Genomic DNA, 16,311 nt, shown 5'->3' on the forward strand with positions numbered 1-16,311 from the left:
ATGGTCTGATATCCACTCTTGCCCCTCTTTTTCATTTTATGTATCTGAAGAAATTGTTGATATCCTCTTTAATAATATTGTCTAGCTTACTTTTGTATTCCATCTTTACCTTTTTAGTTATCTTCTGTTAGTTTTTAATAGCCTCCCCATCCTCTAATTTCCCATTATGTTCTATTATATGTCCTCTCTTTGGCTTTTATGTTGGCTTTGACTTCTCTTGTTAGCCATGGTTGTGCCATCTTTCCTTTAAAATACCTTTTCCTCTTTGGGATGTATTTATTGAATTGCTTCCAAAAATTCCAGCCATCGATTCTCTGCTGTCATCCCTGCCGGTGTTCTTTTCCAATCAGTTCGGGCCATCTCCTCTCTCATGCCTCCATAATTCTCTTTACTCCACTGTAATGCTGATACATCTGACTTCAGTTCCTCCTTCTCAAGTTTCAAGGTGAATTTGATCATATTATGATCACTTTCTCCTAGGGGTTCTTTTACCTTAAGCTCTCTAATCAATTCTGGCTCATTGCACAACATCCAGCCCAGAATAGCTGATCCTGTAGTGGGCTCAACCACCAGCTGCTCTAAGCAGCCAATTCACAGGCACTCTAGAAATTCCCCCTCCTGGAACCCAGTGCCAGCCTGAATTTCGCAATCTACCCGCATATTGAAATCCTCATGACTATTGTAACATTGCCCTTTTGGTATGCATTTTCTGTCATCCTTTGTAAGATGTAGGCCACATCCTTACCACTCTTTGTGTGTCTGTATACAACTCCCATTAGGGTCCTTTTACCCTTGCAATTCCTTAGCTCTATTGACAATGATTCAACACCTTCTGACCCCATGTCACCTCTTTCTGATGATTTTATTTCATGTTTTACCAACAGAGCAACACCGTCCCCTCTGCCTTCCTGACTGTCTTTTCTATACAATGTGTTTCCTTTGACATTAAACTCCCAGCTATCTTCTTTCAGCCATGATTCCGTGATGCCTATAACATCATACCTGCCAATCTGTAACTGTGCTGCAAGATCATCTACTTTGTTCCGTATACTGCACGCATTTAGATACAACACGTTCAGTCTTGTATTCCTTTTCACTTTTGTCCACCTTTTACATTGCAACTCATTCAGTTGACTGCAATTTTGTCCTGTCAACAGCCTCTCCTCATTACCAATTGCCTCTGTTTGTAGACCAGCTTCCTCATCTTCAGCACTATTATTTGCCTTTCCTATGATACTTCTCATATCGGGAGCTCAGGACACTAGTCACACCATGCTCAACCTTTTGATTCTTAACTTTCTCTGAGGTCTTACCAACAGCTTCCTCCACAACCTCTCCAATATCTGTTCAGGCACTCTAGTTCCCATCCCCTTGCAACTCTAGATAAAACCCCACCAGGCAGCATTAATAAACCTTCCCGCTAGGAAGTTAGTCCCCCCTCCAGTTCAGGTGCAAACCATCCCTTCTATACAGGTCCCACTTTCCCTGGAAGAGAGCCCAATGATCCAAAACCCTCCTACACCAACTCCTAAGCCACATATTAAACTGTATAATGTTCCAGTTTCTGGCCTCACTAGCATGTGGCACAGGTAGCAATCCTGAGGTCAGAACCCTGGATGTCCTGCTCTTTAACTTAGCATCTAACTCCCTGAACTCCCTATGTAGAACCTCGTCACTCGTCCTACTCAGGTCATTGGTACCTACATGGACCATGACTTCTGGCTGTTCACCCTCTCACTTAAGAATGCAGAGGACTCAATCCAAGATATCCTAGACACGAAGACCCAGGAGGCAACATTCCATCCAGGAATCTCGTTCTCACCCACAGAACCTCCTGTCCATTCCCCTAACTAACGAATCCCCTATCACCACCATGTGCCTCTTCTCCCTTCTTCCCTTCTGAGTCACAGTGGCAGACTCAGTGCAAGAGATCTGACCACTGTGACTTTCCTCTATTAGGTCATTCCCCTCCCCCCCACCGACAGTACCCAAAGTGATATACCTGTTGTTGAGGGGGATGGCCTCAGGGGTACTCTGCATTGGCTCTTTAACCCCTTTTCCCTTCCTGACTGTCACCCAGTTTCCTGTGTCCTACACCTTGGGTGTAACTACCTCTCTATACATCCTAACTACCACCCTTTCAGCCTCCTGAATGATTCGGAGTTCATCCAGTTCCAACTCCATCTCCTTAACGTTAATTGTTAGAAGCTGCAGCTGGATGCATTTCTCGCAGTTGTAGTTTTCAGGGACACTGGAGGTCTCCTTGCCTTCCCACATCCTGCAAAATGTGCTTTTCCCCTGTTGTATCACCTACCACCACCTCTGGCAGTGTGTTCCAGTCACGCACCATTCTCTGTATGAGAAACCTCCCACTGACATCTTCCCCAAATGTTCCTCCACTCACTTTCAACGGATGTCCTCAGGTATTGGCCATTGCTGCCCTGGGATTAAGACGCTGGTTTTTATAGTCTACCTCCTCATCATCACCATCATCATCATTATATGCCGTGGACAACCATAGTCTCATGACCACAATTGTTCTTGGCAAATTTTGCTTCAGAAGTGGTTTGCCATTTGCCTTCTCCTGGGCAGTTTCTTTACAAGATGGGTGACGCCAGTCTTTATCAATACTCTTCAGAGATTGTCTTCCTGGCATCAGTGGCCACATAACCAGGACGTGTGATATGCACCAGCTCCTCATACGACCAAGCTCACTGTGTAAAAAACCTACCTCTGACATCTCCCTAAACTTTCCTCCACTCACCTTAAATAGATTACTTCTGGTATTGGCCATTGTCACCATGGCATCAAAGTGCTGGCTTTTACACTCCATCTCTGCCTCTCATAATTTTATTCACCTGTATCAAGCTGCCTCTCATCCTATTTCATTCCAAAGAGGAAATCCCTAGTTCACTCAACATTCCTCACAAGACATGTTCTCCAGTTCAGGCAGCATCCTGGTAGAACTCCACTGTACCCTCTCAAAAGCTTCCACACCTTTCCTATAAAGAAGTGACCAGTACTCTTCATGTGTGGTCTAACCAGAGTTTTATAGAGCTGCAACATTACCTTGCGGCTCTTGAACTCAAGGCCAGCACAACATCAACATAGCTTTGAAGGATCTATAAACATGGATCCCAAGTTCCCTCTGTTCCTCCATACTGCTAAGAATCCTGCCATTAGCCTTCCGTCTTCAAGTTCAGCCTTCCAAAGTGTATCACTTCACATTTTTCTGGACTGAACTCCATCTGCCATTTCTATGCCCAGCACTGCTCCCTGTCTACATCCCGTTCTAACCTATGACAACTTTCTACACTATCCACAACACCTCCAACCTCATGTTATCTGCAAACTCACTAACCCACTCTTCCACTTACTCATTCAAGTCATTATAAAACTCACAAAATCCAGAGCAAATCCTACACCACTAGTCACCGGCCTCCGGGCAGAATATGCTCCATCTACTGCCACTGTCTATCTTTTATGGACAAAACAATTCTGAATCCACATAACCAAATTTTCATGGGTCTCATTCCTCCTAACTTTCCCAATGAGCCTACTATGGGGAAACGTGTTAAGTGCCCCACGAAAATCCATATACACCACATCAGCAAGAACAACGAGTCAGCTTACAGAGAGGAGGTGCAGCGGCTAACGGACTGGTGCAGAGCCAACAACCTGTCTCTGAATGTGAACAAATCAAATTAAATGGTTGTTGACTTCAGGAGGGCATGGAGCAACCACTCTCCGCTGAACAGTGATGGCCCCTCAGTAGAGATCGTTAAGAGCACCTAAGTTCTTGGTATTCACTGGTGGAGAATCTCACCTGGTCCCTCAACACCAGCTCCATAGCAAAGAATGCCCAGCAGTGTCTCTACTTTCTGCGAAGGCTGAGGAAAGTCCATCTCCCACCCCCCATCCTCATCACATTCTACAGGGGTTGTATTGAGAGCATCCTGAGCAGCTGCATCACTGCCTGGTTTGGAAATTGCACCATCTTGGATCGCAAGACCCTGCAGCAGATAGTGAGGTCAGCTGAGAAGATCATCAGGGTCTCTCTTCCCACCATCAGGGACATTTACACTACGCGCTGCATCCACAAAGCAAACAGCATTATGAAGGACCCCACGCACCCCTCATACAAACTCTTCTCCCTCCTGCCGTCTAGGAAAAGGCACCAAAGCACTCGGGCTCTCACGACCAGACTATGTAACAGTTTCTTCCCCCAAGCTATCAGACTCCTCAATACCCAGAGCCTGTACTGACACCTTACTGCCCTATTGTCCTGTTTATTATTTATTGTAATGCCTGCACTGGTTTGTGCACTTTATGCAGTCCTGGGTAGGTCTGTAGTCTAGTGTAGTTTTTTTTCCCTGTGTTGTTTTTTTTTACGTAGTTCAGTCTAGTTTTTGTATTGTGTCATGTAACACAATGGTCCTGAAAAATGTTGTCTCATTTTTACTATGTACTGTACATAGCAGTTATGGTCGAAATGACAATAAAAGTGACTTGACTTGATACAGCACTCTATTTTCATCAGTTTGGTTTGTCACCTTGAGAAACAGTCAATCAGATTCATGAGGCATGACCTTGCCTTCATAAAGACATACTGACTACTCCTCATAAGACTATGCCTGTCCAAATCCTCATAAACTTAGTCCCTAAGATTCCTCTCCAATAGTTTGCCCATCACTAATGTCAGACACTCTGGTCTATAACTCCTAGGATTATCCCTGTTACCTTTCTTGAACAATGGAACAATATTTGCCACCCTGCAATCCTCTGGTACCACACCTTTGGCCAGGAAGAATGCAAACATCATTGTTCATGAGGAATATTTTGGCTTGGATGGAGTATAAAGTAGATTGACCTCTGGGATAAAAGGGATCTCATCAGAGAAAGATTTATAGTTTGTGCCCATATTCTCTTGCAATAAGCTCTTCGGGCCTGTGCAGGGAGCCAGCAAGCAATGAGCTCTGAGGCTTTTAGAACACCTGAACTGGTTAATTGTTGTTTAATTGAATAGAGTTCCTTGTGTTTTTCTTGGCAACTCACAATGTGGTCCCCTGGTGCTTTCTGTATAAATATACTTTGACAGGCTCGGGGATTCTGTGTTATTTAAGTGGATGCCATATTAGTGCTAATTGCTGGGTCCTAGTTTTAAAAATGTTACATCTTGTGGTGTCACTTGACCGAGCCCATATTCTATCAGAATAAACTCTAGTCACCATCTCTAATTCGATTCTGTCTTTCCTCCACACTCGGGTTCTGACATTGCCAGCGCACATCGTGACTTTCACAGGTGCACATAAGGACTGCAAGTAACCTCATTTAAGAGTCCTAGATGGGTACAATGCGATGAAGATATTTCACTCGGCGGGTGAATGTGGAAACCATCTCGGGAGAAGGGAGACTCTCCTGCACCCACCGATGACCTCTTCTCCCGTCTTCAACCCTCCTCCTCTTCCTGGACACCCCGCTCTGGTCTTCTACCTGCTCTGGATCTCTTTATTGCTAATTGCCGATGGGACATCAACCGTCTTGACTTCACCACACCCTGTTCCAATTCCAACCTCACTCCTTCCAAACGCTCTGCTCTCCGCTCCCTCCGCACCAATCCCAACCTCACTATAAAACCTGCTGATAAGGGGGGAGCTGTTGTTGTCTGGCGTACTGACCTCTACTTGGCCGAGGCACAGTGACAACTCTCTGATACCTCCTCTTATTTACCCCTTGATCATGATCCCACTAAGGAGCACCAGGCCATTGTCTCCAATACAATCACCAACCTTATTAGCTCTGGGGATCTCCCATCCACTGCCACAAACCTCATAGTTTCCACACCCCGCACTTCCCGTTTCTACCTCCTACCCAAGATCCACAAACCTGCCTTTCCAGGTAGACCTATTGTCTCAGCTTGCTCCTGCCCCACTGAACTCATTTCTGCATACTTTGACACTGTCTTATCCCCCCTTGTTCAATCTCTTCCCACCTATGTTGGTGACACTTCTGACGCTTTGAATTTTTTCAATGATTTTAAGTTCCCTGGCCCCCTCTGTCTTATTTTCACCATGGACGTCCAGTCCCTATATACCTCCATCCCCCACCGAGATGGTCTCGAAGCTCTTCGGTTTTTTTTGGATTCCAGACCTAACCAAATCCCCTCTACCACCACTCTCCTCTGTCTAGCGGAATTAGATTTTACTCTCAATAATTTCTCCTTTGGCTCCTCCCACTTCCTCCAAACCAAGGGTGTAGCCATGGGCATCCGTATGGGTCCCGGTTATGCCTGCCTTTTTGTTGGCTTTGTGGAACAGTCCATGTTCCAAAGCTATACCGGTATCCATCCCCCTCTTTTCCTTCGCTACATCGACAACTCCATTGGCGCTGCCTCTTGCACGCATGCTGAGCTCGTCGACTTCATTAACTTTGCCTTCAACTTTCACCCTGCCCTCAAATTTACCTGGTCTATTTCCGACACCTCCCTCCCCTTTCTTGATCTTTCTGTCTCCATCTCTGGAGTCGGCCTATCTACTGATATCTACTATAAGCCTACAGACTCTCACAGCTACCTGGACAATTCCTCTTCCCACCCTGTCTCTTGCAAAAAGGCTATCCCCTTCTCACAATTCCTCTGTCTCCGCCGCATCTGCTCTCAGGATGAGGCTTTTCATTCCAGGACGAAGGAGATGTCTTCCTTTTTTAAACAAAGGGGCTTCCCTTCGTCCACCATCAACTCTGCTCTCAAACGCATCTCTCCCATTTCCCACACATCTGCCTTCACCCCATCCACACTCCACCCCACTCGGGATAGGGTTCCCCTTGTCCTTACCTACCACCCCACCAGCCTCCAGGTCCAACATATAATTCTCCGTAACTTCCGCCACCTCCAACGGGATCCTACTACCAAACACATTTTCCCTCCCCCCATCTATCTGCTTTTCGCAGGGATCGCTCCCTACGTGACTCCCTTGTACACTCGTCCCCCCCATCCCTTCTCACCGATCTCCCTCCTGGCACTTATCCTTGTAAACGGAACAAGTGGTACACCTGCCCTTACACTTCCTCCCTCACCACCATTCAGGGCCCCAGACAGTCCTTCCAGGTGAGGCGACACTTCACCTGTAAGTCGGCTGGTGTGGTATACTGCGTCCGGTGCTCCCGGTGTGGCCTTTTATATATTGGTGAGACCTGACGCAGACTGGGAGACCGTTTCGCTGAGCACCTACGCTCGGTCTGCCAGAGAAAGCAGGATCTCCCAGTGGCCACACATTTTAATTCCACATCCCATTCCCATTCTGATATGTCTATCCATGGCCTCCTCTATTGTCAAAATGAATCCAAACTCAGGTTGGAGGAACAACACCTTATATACCGGCTGGGTAGCCTCCAACCTGATGGCATGAACATTGACTTCTCTAACTTCCATTAATGCCCCTCCTCCCCTTCTTACCCCATCTCTGACATATTTAGTTGTTTGCCTGTTCTCCATCTCCCTCTGGTGCTCCTCCCCCACCCTTTCTTTCTCCCGAGGCCTCCCGTCCCATGATCCTTTCCCTTCTCCAGCTCTGTATCACTTTCGCCAATCACCTTTCCAGCTCTTAGCTTCATCCCACCCCCTCCAGTCTTCTCCTATCATTTCGCATTTCCCGCTCCCCCCACTACTTTCAAATCTCTTACTATCTTTCCTTTCAGTTAGTCCTGACGAAGGGTCTCGACCCAAAACGTCGACAGTGCTTCTCCCTATAGATGCTGCCTGGCCTGCTGTGTTCCACCAGCATTTTGTGTGTGTTGTCGGGAGAAGGGTTGTTCATTTAATATGACGTTGAAGAGGAATTTTCTTCTCTGAGTTGGGAACCTATAGATTTCTCTATCTCAGAGAGCTTTAAGTACATTCAGGGAATGAGGCAGCTGTGCAATGATCAAATGGTGTACCTTTGGTGTTGTTGGCTGGGTGACCAATATTGACCAGGACAGAGAGTGTGAACTTTATTGTACATCTGATCTTTTTTTTAACTAACATGAGCCACAGAAAGAAACACACAAGTCAAGATAGTTAGGAGGCGGGTTGGTTCCAATTGTGACATCCAGACAAAATCCTGATAAATGAGAATTATTGAATATAGTTAGCAATTGTGTCGTGTTTATTCATTTACCCTTCTGCAATCCCAAAGTACCTGTACTCTTGTTATTATGAACACCTAAGCATTGAAGCTAGTGGTTCTTTGGGAACTCCTATAAGGCAGCCTTACAGGAATTCCCATTTGAACAAGCTCAATGGAGACACTTATAAAGTGAGACTTCGTATTGGTATTGGAATTGGTTTATATCTGGTCACATGTACCAAGATATAGTGAAAAGCTTTTCTTGCACACTATTCACACAGATCAGATCATTGCACAGTGCAGTGAGGTAGGATAAGGTAAACCAATAACAATGCAGAATAGGAAGGGCAGTGTAGGCAAAGAATAAGGCAGAAATTCATAATGAAGTAGATTGTGAGGTCAAGAATCCAACCTATCGTACTAGGCAACTCTGTAATATTTCTATAGCAGCAGGGTAGAAACTATCCATAAGCCTGGTCATATGTAGTTTCAGGTTTTGGATCTTCTGCTGAATGGAAGATTATGATGATTTTGATGGGTGCTTTACCGAAGCAGTGAGAAATATAGACAGAGTCCATAGATTTGAGCGAGAAATTGGCTGAATTTTGTGTTTGTTCGTGGGATGTGGTCCTCACAACGCCAGCATTTATTGCCATCTCTAACTGGCTCCTGAAATGAGCAGTTTTCTGGGCCTTTTCATTGCAAAGGGCAGTTTAGAATTAAAGTCAAAGTAAAATTTATATCAGAGTATGTCTACTGTATGAAGTTCAAGTTCAAGTTTATTGTCAACTGACTGCACATATATACAAACAAATGAAACAATGTTCCCCTGGACCACGGTGCACCCATAATACATATAAATGCACAGCGCATAAAATAAGTTAATAAGTCAAATAAGTTAATAAAATATCATTCAAAATGCATATGAGGTGCACAGCACAGTTAAACAGTAAGCAGCTCACTGTCCTAATGGCTGGACCCTGGCGTTCGTTAGTCTCACGGCCAAAGGGAAGAAGCAGATACTCAGTCTGCCAGTTCTGATCATGATGCTCCTGGACCTCTTTCATGATGGTAGTGGGTCAAAGAGATTGTAGGATGTGGTGTGAGGGATCCTCAACAAGGCTTCAGTCCCTTTATGTACAGCGCTCCTGGTAAACGGCACAAAGGGGTGGGGGCGGTTGGGGGGGAACAATTTTTTTCCAAATGTATTTATTTAATCAAATTTAAATACTCCAGCTGTTACAATGATTAATAGTTGTATGTTACCCCACACTTCTTATGGAATGGAACTCTCAGCTAAACTATTAGCCTTACTTGAATTTATAGATTAAGAAGCAATTTGAAAAATGGCCCCATGGCAACACTGAGCCAATGTGATACGTTGCAGAGCCAAAGGTAGCCTGTAGCAACCTGGGAGCTGGCAACAGTGCAATGGATACCCAGCAGAAAAAGTTCATGCCCTGCTGATTAATGCAACAAAAAAAAAACAAGAGTCAGATAATATGTGGTTGGGCCGAAGATTCAAAAGATAATTACAGACCTTGAATGCAGAACCTCTCTTACTGCTGTCATCTGCTGGAAGCATTTGGTCAGGTTTAAGTTAGAGTGTAAACAGCGTTTACACTCCTGTTTCAGGCTGAGACCATTCTGTCCTGGTGAAGGATCTCAGCCCAAAACGTTGTCTACCTGCTCCTCTCCACAGATTCTGCCCGTCCTGCTGAGTTCCTCCAGCATTTGTGTGTGTTACTCTGGATTTCCAGAAACTGCAGAATGTCTTATGTTTACGATTCAGCCTAATGAACAGGTTATTATTGTAGCCTGCATTTCAGAAGCGATCTGGAGCTGGAGCTGGATGGCAGGAGTGTGGTATCGCTAGTGATGTTTGTTTGGAGGCACAGTGTTTCTGATTGAACTTTCAGCACCAGTGTACTTTTACTTTGCAATTAATAAGGAAGCAAAATTTGTCTCTACTTCCTTGTTAGTCCTCTTCTCATAGTTATGAAGTCTTGGAATGATACAGCCCAGAATCCAACATGTTGGCTCATCTGGTCCATGCCAACTACAGCATATTGCCTGCTTGTCCCAGATGCCCATGCTCAGCCATAACCACCCAAGACCCTCTGCTTTACGTTCCTATCTAAATGCCTCTAAATTGTTGCATTTGTACCTGCCTTGACCATTTCCTCTGGCAGTTCATTCCAGGTACTAGATAGTTTAACTACCCTCTCTGGTACCAACAATCATTCCATGGTCAAAGTCACTTAAACCACATTTCTTCCCCATTCTAATGTTTGGTCTGAACAATACTTAAATCTCTTAACCATGTCCGCATGCTTTTATGCTTTTGAATTGCTGCCACACGATTGGCTGATTTGATATTTGCATCAACGAGCAGGTGTACAGGTGTACCTAATAAAGTGACCACTGAGTGTATTAACCACAGCAAGAAGCATCAGTGGTGAGCTAATCTTTCGGGTTAATGACCCTTTCATTCTAACTTAAGGTTGTAGAATAAGCCAGCTAGTCAGTCTATGAATAAAAGCTCTAAACATCTTCATGGTATTTTCATCTCATTCATTCTGCTGCAGCTGTCCTATCTAATGAGATAAACTTTTGAGATATTCTATTTTTTATTATCCTGTTTCCTGGCTCAGCATCCCCCCACCCCCCCACCTCTCTCTCCTTCTGAGATACTGGAGGGAATCCAGTAATTTAAACTAACGAGACAAAGGTAGTATCTTAGTGATAAAAGAACCTACATTGTGCAGAGACACATTTCATACTGTGGCTTTGTCTGCAGAGACAGATAGCTTCTCTCCAAAGCCAGACAGAGAGTCTCAAGAAGCATTTACACTGAAACAGTTGTACTGAAAACATTATGAGAATAGAGGGCCGGTTCATAACGGGGGTACACACCAATATTATGTAAGCTCTATTTGTTACACTTCCTAAGATGTGCTCTTATTTCTTGGGGTCCTTTTCATTCAGCTTTTTATATAACCTCCCTCTTCTTCCAAGTTGGACTGATGCATGGCAAGGCACTAAGATCAGCTCATTCATCATTGAATCTATCACGATCTATCTTAACACTGAGCACACTCAATGCTCATGATGTGATAACACTTCCTTCAGGAGCTCGATGTTAATAATAGTGTTTATGAACGTGGTTGAATATTCCATGTGGTTTGAAAGCAATGAAAAACATGCCTGATTTAACATAAATGCAAGATCCAAACAATGAGAAAGCTGTCATCTAAACAATTCCCTGCTTAAGCAGGATCAGTGTGATGTAGGAGTCTGACTGTTTATTGATTGGTCTCAGATATAATCATTCTAGCTTTCCTCAAACATCTGTCAGTTGTTTCTCAATGCTGTGTGACACTCTTGGATCTAAGACAATAGTATTTGACATTACCTGGGTGACTGATCACTTGTCGTCTCAACTATCTTCTCTCTCCTTGCATGGGAGCAATGGGTTCTATTCACTAGATTCCCAAACACCCTTCCTTTAATCTATTCCACTGTCTAACCTCAACATTTCAATTTTCCTTTTCTGCTCCCTCATTATAAGACATAGGAGCAAGATTAGGCCATTTGTCGCAAAGATTATAGATAACGTGAGAAGCACAGTAGCATAACGGTTAGTGCATCATTATTACAGAGCAAGCGACCCGGGTTCAATTCCCATCCCTGTCTGTAATGAGTTTGTACATTCTCCCCATGACCACGTGGGTTTCTTCCAGGTGTTCCGGTTTCCTCCCACATTCTAAAGACATATGGGTTAGTAGATTAATTTGTTATGTGGGTGTAATTGGGTGGCGCAGGCTCTTTGCTCTGTAGGAGTATGTAGCTGTATTTTTAAATAAAATAAAATAATTTATTATAAAGGTGCACATTTTGTTCTCTTTGCACCCTTTAATATTATATTGTTGTGGCTCATCAGCAGCAGCCTTAGCCATTTCCTTAGCAGTTATCTGGGTTTACCTGTTACCTGGGTTTCAGCACCTAAGTTACAGAGAAAGGTTAAACAAGTTAGGTCTTTATTCTTTGGAGCATAGAAGGTTGAGGGGGGACTTGATAGAGATATTTAAAATTATGAGGGGGATAGATAGAGTTGACGTGGATAGGCTTTTTCCATTGAGAGTAGGGGAGATTCAAACAAGAAGACATGAGTTGAGAGTTAAGGGGCAAAAGTTTAGGGGTAACATGAGGGGGAATTTCTTTACTCAGAGAGTGGTAGCTGTGTGGAACGAGCTTCCAGTAGAAGTGGAAGAGGCAGGTTTGGTATTGTCATTTAAAAACAAATTGGATAGGTATATGGACAAGAAAGGAATGGAGGGTTATGGGCTGAGTGCAGGTAGGTGGGACTAGGTGAGAGTAAGCGTTCAGCATGGACTAGAAGGGCCAAGATGGCCTGTTTCTGTGCTGTAATTGTTATATGGTTATCTAGTCTGCTTTTTATGAGGCCGGGTTGCTAGCTCGATGCTTGACCCAGCACGGATGGAGAGCGTGCAAGGAGCTGGTTGGATTCGAACCCGGGACCGCTTGCCTCAAAATCCAGTGTGGATGCACCACTGGCCAGCTTTAGAACCACAACTTATGTTTAATTTTTGTTTCTTTTTCTTTTGAATGATACTTACCCGATGTTATGTGCCAGTGACGCTGCTGCAGGTAAGGTTTTCTTTCACCTGTGCAGACATGTACTTGTGCATGTAACAATAACAATTTGACTTTGACTTATAGCAATCCAAAACCTGGCTACACATTGAATGTAGAACCGGAGGTGTGAACAAAATGAAATGGAAAACAGTACATCCCAGCACTATACAGATTGTTACTATCTTTTTCTTAGACTCTTTTTTCATCAAATGAAACCAAAATTAGATATGAATTCATACAAAGAATAACTAAAAACTACCAATGATTCATTCACAGAAAAAGAAGGTGTAATTTCTGGAGCATCATTGCCATAAATAGCTAAGGATTCCAATAGTATTGTGTCATGCAACAGTGAGGATGGCAGGATGTGAACAAGCAGAACTTGGCTCTATTGACACCCAGAGTTTCCCATATTCAACATATTTGAGTTGGAAACAAATGCTCTTACCCTTTCTCTTCTCTCTTTGTTGCCCTTTCTTCGGGACTTTCCTGATGAGATGTAGAAGCACAGACACGGAGCCAGTGTCAATGCTGAACCAAGATGAGCTCCCAGGAGACATCACTGTGCCTCAGGCCGAGACTAATCACTTACAGATTTGACATTAATATTGACCTGCTCACAGGAAAGTAAAAGGCTGAACACAGTAATGGAGAGCCCAGTCTGTCACAGGTACAGCACTCCCCACCATTGACAGCACCTACACGAGGTGCCACTTCACAATGGTGGCATCTGTAACAAGGATCCCCAATACCCCATAATGCTCTCTTCTCGCTGCTACCATCAGGCAGGAGGTTCAGAAACCTAAGGACTCACACCTCCAGATTCAGAAACAGCTACTTTCCTACAACCATCAAGTACAACCCTAATCTAACCTCAGGAACAGAACAGTACAGACCACCTTTTGTATTATCACAAACTTTACTCCAACTGTGTTTTTTTTTAAACTGGTATCTCATTTTTAGACAGTAGGTGTAGGAGTAGGCCATTCAGCCCTTCGAGCCAGCACCGCCATTCAATGTGATCATGGCTGATCATACACAATCAGTACCCCGTTCCTGCCTTCTCCCCATATCCCTTGACTCTGCTATCTTTAAGAGCTCTATCTAACTCTTTCTTGAAAGCATCCAGAGAATTGGCCTTCCCTGCCTTCTCTCATTCCACAGATCCACAACTCTCTGGGTGAAAAAGTTTTTCCTCAACTCTGTTCTAAATGGCCTACCCCTTATTCTTAAACTGTGGCCTCTGGTTCTGGAACCTCCAACATCGGGAACATGTTTCCTGCCTCTAGCATGTCCAATCCCTTAATAATCTTACATGTTTCAATCAGATCCAATCTCATCCTTCTAAATTCCAGTGTATACAAGCCCAGTCGCTCCAATCTTTCAACATATGACAGTCTCGCCATCCCAGGAATTAATCTCGTGAACCTCAATAGCAAGAATGTCCTTCCTCAAATTTGGAGACCAAAACTGAACGCAATACTGCAGGTGTGGTTTCACCAGGGCCCTGTACAACTGCAGAAGGACCTCTTTGCTCCTATACTCAACTCCCCTTGTTATGAAGGTCAACATGCCATTAGCTTTCTTCACTGCCTGCTCTACCTGCATGTTTACTTTCAGTGACTGATGAACAAGGACACATAGATCTCGTTGTACTTCCTCTTTTCCTAACTTGATACCATTCAGATAGTAATCTGCCTTCCTGTTCTTGCCACCAAAGTGGATAACCTCACATTTATTCATATTAAACTGCCATGCATCTGCCCACTCACCCAACCTGTCCAACTCATCCTGCATTTTCCTAACATCCTCCTCATATTTCACACTACTACCCAGCTTTGTGTCATCTGCAAATTTGCTAATGTTACTTTTAATCTCTTCATCTAAATCATTAATATATATTGTAAATAGCTGAGATCCCAGCACCGAGACTTGCGGTACTCCACTAGTCACTGGCTGCCATTCCGAAAGGGACCAGTTAATCCCTACTCTTTGTTTCCTGTCTGCCAACTAATTTTCTATCCATGTGAGTACCCTACCCCCAATACCATGTGCTCTAATTTTGTCCACTAATCTCCTATGTGGGACCTTATCAAAGGCTTTCTGAAAGTCCAGGTACACTACATCCACTGGCTCTCCCTTGTCCATTTTCATAGTTACATCCTCAAAAATTCCAGCAGATTAGTCAAGCATGATTTCCGCTTCGTAAATCCATGCTGACTCAGTCCGATCCTGTTACTGCTATCCAAATGTGCCATTATTTCATCTTTTATAATTGACTCCAGCATCTTCCCCACCACTGATGTCAGGCTAACTGGTCTATAATTCCCTGTTTTCTCTCTCCCTCCTTTCTTAAAAAGTGGGTTAATATTAGCTATCCTCCAATCCTCAGGAACTGATCCTGAATCTATAGAACATTGGAAAATGATTACCAATGCTTCCACGATTTCTAGAGCCACCTCCTTAAGTACCCTGGGATGCAGACCACTAGGCCCTGGGGATTTATCGGCCTTCAGTCCCATCAGTCTACCCAACACCATTTTCTGCCTAATGTGAATTTCCTTCAGTTCCTCCGTTACCCTAGGTCCTCTGGCCACTATTACATCTGGGAGATTGTCTGTGTCCTCCCTAGTGAGGACAGATCCAAAGTACCTGTTCAACTCGTCTGCCTTTTCCTTGTTCCTCATAATAAATTCACCCGTTTCTGCCTTCAAGGGCCCAACTTTGGTCTTAACCAATTTTTTTTCCTCTTCATATACCTGAAGAAGCTTTTACTATCCTGCTTTATATTCTTGGCTAGCTTACCTTCGTACCTCATCTTTTCTCCCTGTATTGCCTTTTTAGTAATTTTCTGTTGCTCTTTAAAAAAGTTTCCCAATCCTCTGGCTTCCCGCTCATCTTTGTTATGCTATACTTCTTCTCTTTTATTTTTATACTGTCCTTGAATTCCCTTGTCAGCCACGGTCACCCCCTACTTCCCTTAGAATCCTTCTTCCTCTTTGGAATGAACTGATCCTGCACCTTCTGAATTATTCCCAGAAATAACTGCCATTATTGTTCCACTGTCATCCCTGGGAGGGTATCCTTCCAGTCAACTTTGGCTAGCTCCTCCCTCATGGCTCCATAGTCCCCTTTGTTCAACTGTAATACTGACACATCCAATTTTCCCTTCTCCTTCTCAAATTGTAGATTAAGACATCATATTATGGTCACTACCTCCTAATGACTCCTTTACCTTGAGTTCCCTTATCAAATCCGGTTCATTACACAATACTAGATCCAGAATTGCCTTCTCCCTGGTGGGCTCCAGTACAAGCTGCTCTAAGAATCCATCTCGGGGGCACTCCACAAACTCCCTTTCTTGGGGTCCAGTACCAACCTGATTTTCCCAGTCTATCTGCATGTTGAAATCTCCCATTACAACCGTAGTATTCCCTTTGTGACATGCTAATTTTAGCTCTTGATTCAACTTGCACCCTACATCCAGGCTACTATTTGGGGGCCTGTAGATAACTCCCATTAGGGTCTTTTTGTCCTTACAATTTCT

This window comes from Hemitrygon akajei, chromosome 5 (genome assembly GCF_048418815.1).
Source record: "Hemitrygon akajei chromosome 5, sHemAka1.3, whole genome shotgun sequence".
NCBI lineage: Eukaryota > Metazoa > Chordata > Chondrichthyes > Myliobatiformes > Dasyatidae > Hemitrygon > Hemitrygon akajei.